This window comes from Chelonoidis abingdonii, chromosome 8, assembly GCF_003597395.2.
Source record: "Chelonoidis abingdonii isolate Lonesome George chromosome 8, CheloAbing_2.0, whole genome shotgun sequence".
Taxonomy (NCBI): Eukaryota; Metazoa; Chordata; order Testudines; family Testudinidae; genus Chelonoidis; species Chelonoidis abingdonii.
The window spans coordinates 32162392-32174174 of record NC_133776.1 but is presented as its reverse complement, the minus strand read 5'-3'; positions in this window follow the sequence as shown (position 1 = coordinate 32174174).

Sequence of the window (11783 nt, the reverse complement as noted above, 5' to 3'; positions counted from 1 at the left end):
ATTTCATTTTCAGATCAGTTAGTTCTTTAAGATCAATTTACAAGTGTTAAAGAATAATCATGTGTGGAGGTAGATATCTTGGGTTAGGAATTATTCTGTGGAGGTATTTTTTCATAATCCTGAATAGTTCAGTTACAGTAGTGAGTTCCCCTTTAGAAATGCTTCCAAGTGAGCATTATTTTTTCCTCTTAGAGTGCATCTTAAATTATGGCACATCGTTTTTCAGCTACTGAAAAAGAAGTACGCTAGAATTCAAAATTAATGAGCTGTGGGGTTTTTGTTTTTTACTGTTTCAGCGAGCTATCCCCTCCCCCCTTATTACCCGCAAACAAAAAAAACTAGGGCACCCCACCTATACCCTACAGAGGGCTCAAGGAATGACCCAATCAATTTAGGCACACACCCACCCTTTCCGAGGGCTAAAGGTGTAAGGTACCTATCCTTACCCACAGGCTCAGGAAGAAACCTGGTCAATTTAAGTACTTGTCCTTTCCCTTGGGGCTCAGGGCTTTATGGTTCTGTGGAACCTTTTCCCAGGGAGAGAGCTTTACACAGCTGTGCTCTAAATATGTTTTTATTAGCAACACACACAGAGATTTGCTTGGCATATGTATGCTTATGCTCACCACTCCCAATATAGAGACAAAATTCACCCATGGCCAGTCAGGATCATCTCGTCTGGAGGTTCCAGCGATAACTCTGCACATCACAGTTGTGCAGAGGGGTCAGAGTTCTAGCAGCTTGATGTTAAATTCCAGTCCGGAGATGGTTCCCAAAGAGCATTTATTTGTTGTTGCAGTACATAGGTAAAACCAGCTACCTCCTTTCACTTCACTAACCCTATCATATTATTCAGTACCCCAGGTAACAAAATTTAACCAATCATGCACTGGCACTTATGTTTTCTTCTCCCTGCTCCACTCTTTTTACATTTTATTTCTTATGTTCAAATTGTAACTTATTTATGACCTTTGTTTGTGCAGATAGCATAAATTTACTGGTCAGAGCTTATCTTTATCTATTTTACCAATTCTTGGGGTCTTTCTGTTTCCTCCCTAAATTTCTCAGTGCCTGGGGGTGTCTACTTTACAGCCCTTGGTGTTATAACTCTTGTTATGGGCATTCCTGAGGTGGGAGCACCTTAGCAACAGTGGAACACTTTTTCCTTAATTTTAGTGGTGAAATCCCTGAGTTTTACTCAAGGCTGGTTTAGTATGGGGTGAGTTAAATCTCAGGCCTCCACCTTGGCTCCCTGGGGAACCAAGGTGTAGGTCTGAGAGTTAACTCACCCTACACCTGGGGCTTCTCGCCTCCCTGTTCCTCGCTTCCCCTGGAAGCTAACCGGGGCTTCTTGCCACTGGGGAGTGGAGTCCAGCTGCCTTGCCTAAATGCCCTGAAAATCCCACCAGGTGCCTACCTGTATCCTAGAGCACCCAAATAGCTTTGAAAATCTGTCCCAGTGAGATCAATTTGTAGTCTGACTATAACACAGGCCATAGTACTTCATTCAGTTACGCCAGTATTTAGCCCCATAATTTGCATGTAATTAAAGCATTATTATAGTATGATTATCTACCAAAAAGACATCCTATTTTGATTTGAAGATTGAGAGATAGCGAATCTACCATGTCCCTGGATAGTTTGTTCCAATGGTTAATCACTCTTACTGTTTGACTGTTGGGTGGTTGTGTTTTGTTTTTTTTTTAAGAAAACTAGTTTTTAATAATAAAAAAAATGCATTACAGCTATATAGTTACCTTTATCAACCAAACCTGTAATCTCAAAGAATTAAATCAGGTTATTTTGAGACACATTTTCCATAAAACAATGTAGACTGGCTTTAAGAATTAATGGATGAAAATATGATTAACTGAATCTTCTATCAGCTTTTCTGTTTTTGCCCATGATTGATGTCTGGCTAATCAGCCTACAGTTAGCTGGATCATCTTGTATTTTTTGAATATTGACACAATATTAGCACTCTTTCAATCTTCTGGAATTTCTGCAATATTTCAAGAGTTATTTAAATATGAGCATAAGTAGATCTGAGGTCTCCTCAGCCAACTTTTTTAGGACTCTTGGCTGCCAGGTATCTGGGCCAGACATAAAAATGATTATCCCAAGTAGCTGAACATCCTCACTTTTTAAGCCACTGGAAAGCAGTTAATTGTCCTTGTGTGATATGAATGAATAGATAAACATACTTTTTACCAACTATCAAATACATTTATTAAACACTGCTTTTTCTGCATTGTTTTATCTTTTTCCATCTATTAATGGGGCTGTAGCATGGTTAGAATTTATTTAGTACATGATCTACTTAACAAGATCAGCTAGCAGAACTTGTAATAGTTCTGCTAGCTGTGGATTTTTTTCCCCCCTGGGGTTGTTAGCTTCCCTTATCAATTTTCTACACTTCATAGCTTATTTATAGTGTTTGTAATCTACTTGTTTTCCATTTGTTATGTTTTATTTTTAATAGCTGCCTTCACTTCTCCTCTTAATCAGGACGGGCTGTTTGACACTCCACAAAAACACTGTGTGGCAGTGGTGTGTAGTACTATGTGACTGAAACTTATAACAGTCAGAATAAGGCTGTCCATCGCTACATATTAAATGTTCTGCTCTGGTACCTTTCTTTCAAGGTGGAAAATCATACCGAGTTCATGCCCAAAGAGACCATTTATCTAAAATTAACATTATTGAGAAAAGAGCTACAATATAGGTCTTTGATTTGTCACTTTGACAAATCAAAGATGGCTACATATGAAACTCTGGAGTCTTATCATTTAGGACTTGCTAAACATTCTCCTTACACGCTTCTATTGAGAGTGTTCTCAAAAAGGGATCAGGCAGATCTGAATGAGGAGTGCTAAACTGTTTGGATCTTAGAACATAAGAGCAGCCATACTGGGTCAGACCAAAGGTCCATCTAGCCCAGTATCCTGTCTTCAACAGTGGCCAATGCCGGGTGCCCCAGAGGGAATGAACAGCACAGGTAATTATCAAGTGATCCATCCCCTGTTGCCCACTCAGCCTCAAACAATATTGTTCGCTAGGCCTTGACTCAAAGATGGGAAGCAGTGGTCACCTCCAGTCATCTCCTATTACTAGCTGATTACTTTATTTTTGACATTTAACTCGATTTGTTTTTATCATTTTAGAACCCTTGAGGGGACACTTTCTGGTACTGGTGAATAATTAAAATTCTGTTTCAACGCCGTTCGACTCTCATACCTTTCTGCAAGTGCATTATCTTTATGACACATACTGAGAGAATTCATAAGTATTTCTTCATATTCTTTGAAACTAAATGCCAGTAGATTATTTTGTTTCTTTCCAATGCCTTCTGCAGTTTCTCTACATGCACAGAAATGATGCTTGTTGCTGTATGGAGAGAGAATGTAGGATCAGCTTGCTTCCAAGGTGGTTGAGGAGAGGCTGTAGCCCTGCTCCATCTGAGCACGAGGATTGCAAAATTTTTGTGGGAGGGAGGCTTCTTGTGGGTTCCCCTGCACACGCATGCGTGCGCACACACTGTTCCTTTCTACTTCCCTAACTATCATGGGGAGCTAACCACATGGCCCTCATTGAGAATATCATCCATCAACATTTATCAAGACTGAAAAGATAGTCAATACAAACTTAGTATTTAAACAGTTCTTGACATTTTATCTGGAATGATCTAAAGCCCTTAAATTCACCCCAACTTCTTGTTTCCTTTTTTATACTAACTCACAGGCTGTATCATAATGAAAAGGATTGTCTAGACAACTCTTCAATTGTATTTTACTGCTGTGACTTTGCAGATCTGCAGTTCATGTGAATCATGACAACATGGCTCAATATGAGGCATAAGTTTTCTATTCCTTTTCTTTACAGGACTGCTTTTAAAACCTTTCCATTTCTTTTAAAGTGGGTACTATAAATACTTGCACTTTTGTTTAATAAATGGATCCTTGATATCTTGCGTGTTAGGTTTTTTTTTTTTAATGGGTATCCTCTGTGATTAATTCTTTAGCAGCTTCCGCACACATTATCTGGATTTCAATTTCCTGTCTTTTCTAACTTTGTTTTTTAAAGTGTAGTGCCACAACAGAGCCTTCAGTGTTGTCTATGTATAGTATAAGGAAGTCTAAATTATATTATGGTCACTTGTTCTGTGGCTCAACCACAGCTCTCCTCTCATTAGCTATCAAAAGTTCATATATGGTACCAAGATATGGTCTCCAATGTGATATTCAAGTAGATAATGTTCAAGTAAGGACTGGGTTACCTAGGGAGGTGATGGGATCTCCATCCTTAAAGGTTTTTAAGGCCTGGCTTGATGAAGCCCGGGCTGGGATAATTTAGTTGGTGCTGGTCCTGCTTTGAGCAGGGGATTGGACTAGATGACCTCCTGAGGTCTCTTCCAGCTCTAATATTCTACGTTTCTATGATTCTAAGTAGCTGATGTGCTGATATTACTGTTCTAGTAGATTTATTTACCTCTGTTTGTGAAATGAACCTCATATCACTGTTGTGAGGTGACAACTGGTATTGCTATCCACTATTCTATGAATAAAACTCTGCTTATGGGAGCTGCTGGTGCTAGCTGGATTATTAAGTGAGCTAGCAAGATTCATTTCACAGGTAAGGATTAAATTTCATTGTATCTTTGGCTCTACCAGCTCATTGACCTTGCAATGAAGTACCAGAAAACCAGTAGGCAATTCTGTTTTAGCACTACTCACTTGCCTCTAGCTTCCCAGTCTCCATTTTGTCCTTCATCAAAACAATTAAAATCTGCACAGCTCCATTTGCAGAGTCCTGGCTCACCAGTGTTCTAAAGCTGTGGGTGAGTTTCTTCATGAGAGAGAGGGATCAGCAATGACAAGGATCACCAGTGAGAGAAAACTAAATGTCATAAACAAATGATTACATGCCTGTGAAGAATTAGTCTTACAGCCTATGTACAGAGGAAAGCGTTATGTAGTATAATTTAAACCAGTATTCCCCTCTGTGGACATTCTTATTCTGGTGTAAAAGTAGCTATTTGGGGGTTTAGTTTAAACCCCTTCCAAAGTGACATATAAGCTAAACTGAAAAAGGCACTCAGATATAAGTATCCATGCAGGGAGTTGTACTGGTGTAACTGTTGGTTTGAATTCACATCTTAGCCTTGTAGAGGAGTAACTTTTCTGGGTATTCGGGCTCTCAGTTATTTCTTCATGATTCAGTAGAACAGTTAGATGGCTAAGCAGTCAGCTTAAAATAACAAATTCAGACTGAGTGCTAGAGCTTCTGAACACTCTTTCTCCCTCATTTACAATTTCTCAAACAGGTAATCTTTGCACTCCTTCCTATTAGACTTCACTTAGGTCTGAATGAGACAAAATTAAATGGGTCTTTATCTGCCTTTAGAATTGTAAAACTAATCAGTGTTCATAGCTGATACTCTACATGACAGGTGCTGTGCTATGACTTCTTCAAATGTGAATCTACATATCTCTGCAAAGAGCCATCCACCTAGAGTACTGCATACTGAAAACTGAGTGCCGTTTTAAACTTGATACTGAACTTTGCTAGCAACATAGTTCTTGCCCAGAAAAGCAGTGAATCATCAGAAACCTGACCTACACTGGATGATATGCTAATAAACTGTTGCAATTCAGTGCTCAGTCAAGTCATGCAGCATGCAGCCAATTCTGTGAAATGTGTGCAGGAGTGGGGAAATCCCTCATTTGGCTACAACTTAGGAGTATAGTATGGCCACCTAAGAGAGCATATGAATGTTTTACTTGCCCAGTTCAAATGCTGTATAAATTTAAGTAGCAACCAAAACCTTTGCGACCATTGACCTTCATAGTGGTTCAGCTTTGAGCCAGAAAGCTCTGACTTTAAAAGTCTAAGTCTGATTCTAGATTTGATTTCTTGATTTTAATGACTTCTGGCTTTCTGAGAAAAGATGCAGCAGAGAATATATTTCAAAATGAAACACCACTTAACACACCCCAAGAAAGGCGCAGAGAGCCCACTGTTGCAAATTACTATCAGAAATCTGTTGCTCAAGAAAGGACAATAAATGAGCTTTCTATTCATAACTTGGTCTTTTTTTTTTATTTAGCTTTCATTATAGTCTGTGTATTGTTTACAACTTCATTTTTCTTAAAGATCCGTGGACTTATATACATTCAATTTTACAGGTAACTTTACTTCTAATCTTGTTACTATGATGTATTTTAAAATAGTAACACCAAAATTACTCTTTCATAGAGAGAACCTGTTTATTTTTAATATGTTTTCATCCTGAATAACTAGAAATACTGCTTATGGAGATCAGCTGGGAGTTGCTTCACCTTTATTGTTCCCATCATTGGCTATATTGTGGATCCCAGTCTGGTCTCGGCTAGGTTGGTCCACAGCTATATCTGGCCTGGTCCTTTTCTGTCTGATAGATCTTCTCATCTGGTTGGTCAGTTTTCAGGTGAGTGTTAGAGACAAGTTGGGTGAGGTAATATCTTTTATTTTACCAATTTCTGTTGGTGAGAGAGACAAACTTTTGAGCTATACAGAGCTCTTCCTGGTCGCTTATACCTTAATTGACTTCTTTTCCTACTAGGCAATTGCTGTTCTTTTGCTGGCTGAGTCCCTCTGATGCTGTACCGTTAAGCAGTTTCCTAGATCCAAAAATGTTTTGTCATCTATCTCCATTCATTGTCACAAACAGAACTGCAACGTGAGCATGTGCACACAGTTCTAGTTGGGAAGTGCGAGAGCAGATCCCTGTTTCAGAATGATGCCCAGGTTTTAGAGAGAGATGCAACTTTTCATATATCAAAGTGTATGGCTTCTGGTTTTCTACTATATAATGCTGTTTGCAAATGTCAGCCCTGGTTGATTGATTGATTTTGTTTTAAGACATGCTACAGTGTATCTCAAGTGCAACTCTGTTGGTTTCAATGGAATAAGTCTGTGAAACCAGTGTAAATGAAAGACAATCACGCCCCAAAGTAAATGCATGCACATGCTCTGTCTTGGTTGGGTAGGGTGTGATCAGGACCTCATAATTATCTGTGTCACTGCTCTGGCCAGGGATCAGGAGTGTATTTCAACAAGTCTGTCCTTTTTGTTAAAGGATTGCTCCTTTAATAAGGACATCTATTAGTAGTCAGCACATAGAATAAAAGATAAATGATGGTGAACAGTAGATATACAAGTGGAATAAGTATGACCAGTCAAAATTTGGCCTTTAGTTCACTGATGTCTTTGCAAAGAATATCTTCCCACCATTCATCCAGCTCTAAGGAGTATTTCAGCAACATGCATTTTTAACATATTGATGTTTCTCTTTGTAATCTGATATTATATATTTTAAATTAACTGTATTAATTAACAGATGGATTCATCTGTTCTAGGGGAAAATCAGATTTTGACTAAGGACAGTGTGACATTTGTCATAAACAGATAGCTACAGGTTAATGTTTCTTTCACCTGTAAAGGGTTAACAAAGGGAACCAAACACCTGACCAGAGGACCAATCAGGAAACAAGATTTTTTTTAAAAGCTCATGGAGGGAATGTTTGGGTGTGTGTCCCTTTGTTTGTTCTTTGGTCTGTGTCTCTCAGCTAATGAGAGTGATTTCTATCTCCAGGCTTTTTCTAATCTTCTGTTTCCAAGTTGTAAGTACAAAGTAGAAAGACAGTAAGCTTCTATTGTTTTTTTTTTTGTATTTACATGTGTGTAGTTTGCTGGAATGTTTTAAAATGGATATCTTTTTGAATAAGGCTGTTTATTCATTTTCTTTATGCAATTGACCCCTGTATATTGTTATCTTGATACAGAGACCATTTTTATGTCTTTTCTTTCTTTTATATAAAGTTTTCTTTTAAAAACCTGTTGGATTTTCTTTTCCAAAGTGAGGCTCTAGGGGATAGAAATCCCTGTGCCAGGATTACAGATCTCTCTCAGGGAAAGACTGGGGGGAAAAAGGAGGAGGGGGGAAGGTAAATTGCCCTCCTGTTTTGTAATTCAAGGAATTTAAGTACAGATCTTCCAGGATAACGCACGGAGGGGAGGCCTGGGGAGGAAAAGTAAGAGAAGACAAGGGGAGGGGGTTATTTCCTTTGTGGTAAGACTCAGGGCATTGAGTCTTGGGGTCCCCCAGGGAAGGTTTTGGGGAGACCAGAGTGAGCCAAACACTGGAAATTTTTGGCTGATGGCAGCGCTATCAGATCCAAGCTGGTAATTAAGCTTGGAGGTTTCATGCAGGCACCCACATTTTGGACTCTAAGGTTCAGAATTAGGAATTATGCTTATGATAACATTTTTTTTCTCACCCTCTCCCACAAGGCAACTAGTCTAACGTAGAGTCTACACAGACACTGCATTGCCCTAACTACACCAACATAAGCCCTATGCATCTTGTGGAGGTGGAGTTAGGTTGGTGTAGTAGGACATTTACATCAATGGGACCAAGGCTGTTGTGTATAAACTGACATAATTAGGTCGATGTGCACATCCTTATGTAAACCTAACACTGTAGTGTAGACCAGCCTTAGTTACACTATGAGGAGTTTTTAAAGAGTTTATCTGCTGGTGATATCTTTTGACTCCATGGATCACAAAGTATGCAGACCTGCTAAGGGGAACTCAAAAGGGTTGATCTTACATTTATTATTTGTCTTGTTGGCTATATTATTTGTCTGTTTGGCCATTTGACAACCCATTCCACAGTGCTTACCCACCCATTCCTCTCTGTTCTCTGCAGACAGTGTTACATCTTTACTTTTGGAGCTGCTATTCCCAAATCCTTTCTCTAAGTATTTACTTTGAATAATCTACTTTTTTGTCCCAGAAGATACTTCTATACAAGACTTCATTAAATGACACTAACTTCCTCAATTCTATATATGAATATCATAAAAATAAACTTTCTTTCCAATTATTTTTCACATTTTACACATATTCTTCTTTCCTTGCAACCTTTCCTTATGCAGCTGTTGCTTTCCTTTAGTGCGATGACCTAGAACATTATAGAACATAATATACCATGATTGAGTGCAGACAATGGAGCTAGATGACCTGCTTGAGGTCCTTTCCAGTCCTACACTTAACTATATTTTTTCAATAGCCATGAAGAAGGGAAGTGTTTGCTTACTAGACTGATATTTTTGGGTGATTAGTCTACATTTTATGGCATTTCTTTAGACAACAATTACTTTCCTCATTGTGACAAAGTATGCCAACTTTTGTACTCTTATTCACTAACCATGCTAATTAGTGTATGAAGCAGTTTACTTCCCTAGTATTAAGCATAAAGGGACACTATTTACTAAAACTAGACTTTTTTCCTAGTGAGGAAAATCACTAGAAATCTCCCTCACCTTCTGCTGTCTTTGGGATGTGATCATACTAGAGAATCCTGAGTGTGGAAGCAATTTTTACACATTACTTATTAACAGTATTAGGATTTGTGCCAAGCTGCAAGAACGCAGACTGATACCCAATTTTACAAGTACTATCCTCAGTGTCACTGACTCATGAATATGTGCATCTGCTCCTATTGCCTAATAAACCATCTGAAAACTTGCTGGACTCTTGTAAATCTTCTATAGAAGTTACATTGCTAATTGAGACAGTGGGCCAGTTTACATAGTGTATAATCTACATCTCTGAATTATCTCATACTCAGTAACAGGCAATAAATGTTGAATTTATGTCTACATTTTAGCAAAAATTAATAGTTATCAACTGATGTAATCTCTGTCCTTTTTACATAGCCCAGCACTTCTTCCATTTTACTATACTCTAGTTAATCTTAGATTAAATAAAGTCTTAAAAAGTGTTTGTCATAGGTTGGAACTACAGAACAAAAAAAGCATTACAAATACATTTTCTTCTTTGAGTGCTTGCTCATGTACGTTCCACATTAGATGTGTGTGCTTGTCCCATGCACCGTTGCCGGAAGTCTTTCCCTCAGCTGTATCCATGGGGGAGCGGCTCCGGCGCCCTCTGGAGTGGCACCCGCATGGCACGGTATAAGGGGTGCCACTGGCTCCCCCGCACTCTCAGTTCCTTCTTGCCGCCAGTGACAGTGCACGGAATGTTCCCTGCTCTTATTAGCATTGCTTAAGCTTTGTTCGTACGAACTAGAGTTCTTGTAAAGTTAGCGTAGGTAGTTAGTAGTTGCGTTAGCTAGCCCTTTGCAGTAATTAGTTTTGTTAATCCCATCAGGGGCATGCCCTGGTCCCCAGGCTTTAAGCCCTGCAATCTCAGCAAATGGCACATGCCCGTGAGCAAGCTGCATAGTAACTGTCTCAGATGCCTTGGTGAAGGGCACATAAGTGTTGAATCTGCAAGTCCTTTAAACCTAGGATTAAGAAGGAGCATGCAATTGGACTTAAAGCGCTCCTGGTGGAGTTGGCGCTCACTCTGGCCCCAAAGCAAAAGTCTGACTCAGCACTGTGGCATCGGTGCGTAGTGCCCCGCTGAGCTGGCACTGATCCCCATCCATGGCCCCGGCCAATAAGTCAAAGAAGGCCAAGAGAGGACAGTCTCCTACACCCTGCAAGGGAAAGGACTAGGTTGGGTGTGAGCTAAGACCCACACTGAGCAGCTTGTCTCTCCCATTGGTAAGCCAGGCCTCATATTGAGCGATGCAGCCTACCCCGTGCCTTGCCTGGAAGCCTGGACACAGAGGTGGGCCTCAAAAAATCGATGGCACCTGAAGATGATGATGTGCTCCAGGCTGTGCAGGAGATCTTGATGCTCCCAGCACCACGCACACCAGCCCCGGTGGTGCCCAGACCTCGGGGAAAGCCTGCCTTGGGACCTTTTCTTCTTCCCTCACCCCAAAAGCACCGCTCCCCATCTCGGGGCATGTCCCGCCATCATTCACCCACTCAAAGCCATCATGCCACTGAGTTAGGAAGGCAGATGCATCATACTCCTCCACAGATACCGGACCCTGGGCGCTGGCAGCAGGATTTGAGATGGACCTCATCAGTTACCTGGCGCAGACCCACAGAGGCACGCGCTCCCTGGCAGGAATGTCGAGACCAGCCCTTCACGTCAGCACAACATCATTACAGAGCCCAGGAATGACTGGAAGACTGGAGCTGCAGACCCCTCCAATGATCCCTGAGACGGGTGTCAGAGTATTTGCAGAGATCCGCCTGATCTGTGATACCTCCTCATCCTGGTATCAGTCTTGAAGCGTGAGGCGTGGATCATCGGTCTTCTGTCGCGGATCCGTTAAGTGCTGCCAGTCACTGAGGTCCTGACAGAGGCACACATCCTGCTCGGGTTGGTCCTCCTCTAGGCGTGACTGCAATTATCGCCAGGCATGGAGTCGCAGCTCCAGTGGATCCGGGTCACTGGGTAGCAATCGTTTTAGATATGGCTCCGCTATGGAGCAAGGCTCCGCATTGGCGGGGCAGCCTCCCAGACCCTCGGTGCCACCTGCATTATCAGTCCAAAACCTGCCCCAGGCCCAGTGGCTGGCCCAATGGTACCCCTGGAACCTGTAGGGTTTCACCTAGCCCTCCCAGCCTGCCTGCTCAGTGTCAGAAGCCTCGGAGAGGCCAGTGGCCTTGACAACCCAACTCCCTCTGACGCTTGAGTCCCCAGGGTATAAGACCCCACAAGTCCATGTGGAACCAAAGGGAACAGCCTGTTGGACCACCAGTGGGTGTCATGGAACCTGCAGTACCGGTCTCCTCCTTGTCATCACCAGACAAGGCCATCATGGAGCCCCTCACCCGGTTCCCCAGGATGACACTGAAGTGCACCATGAGCTGTTG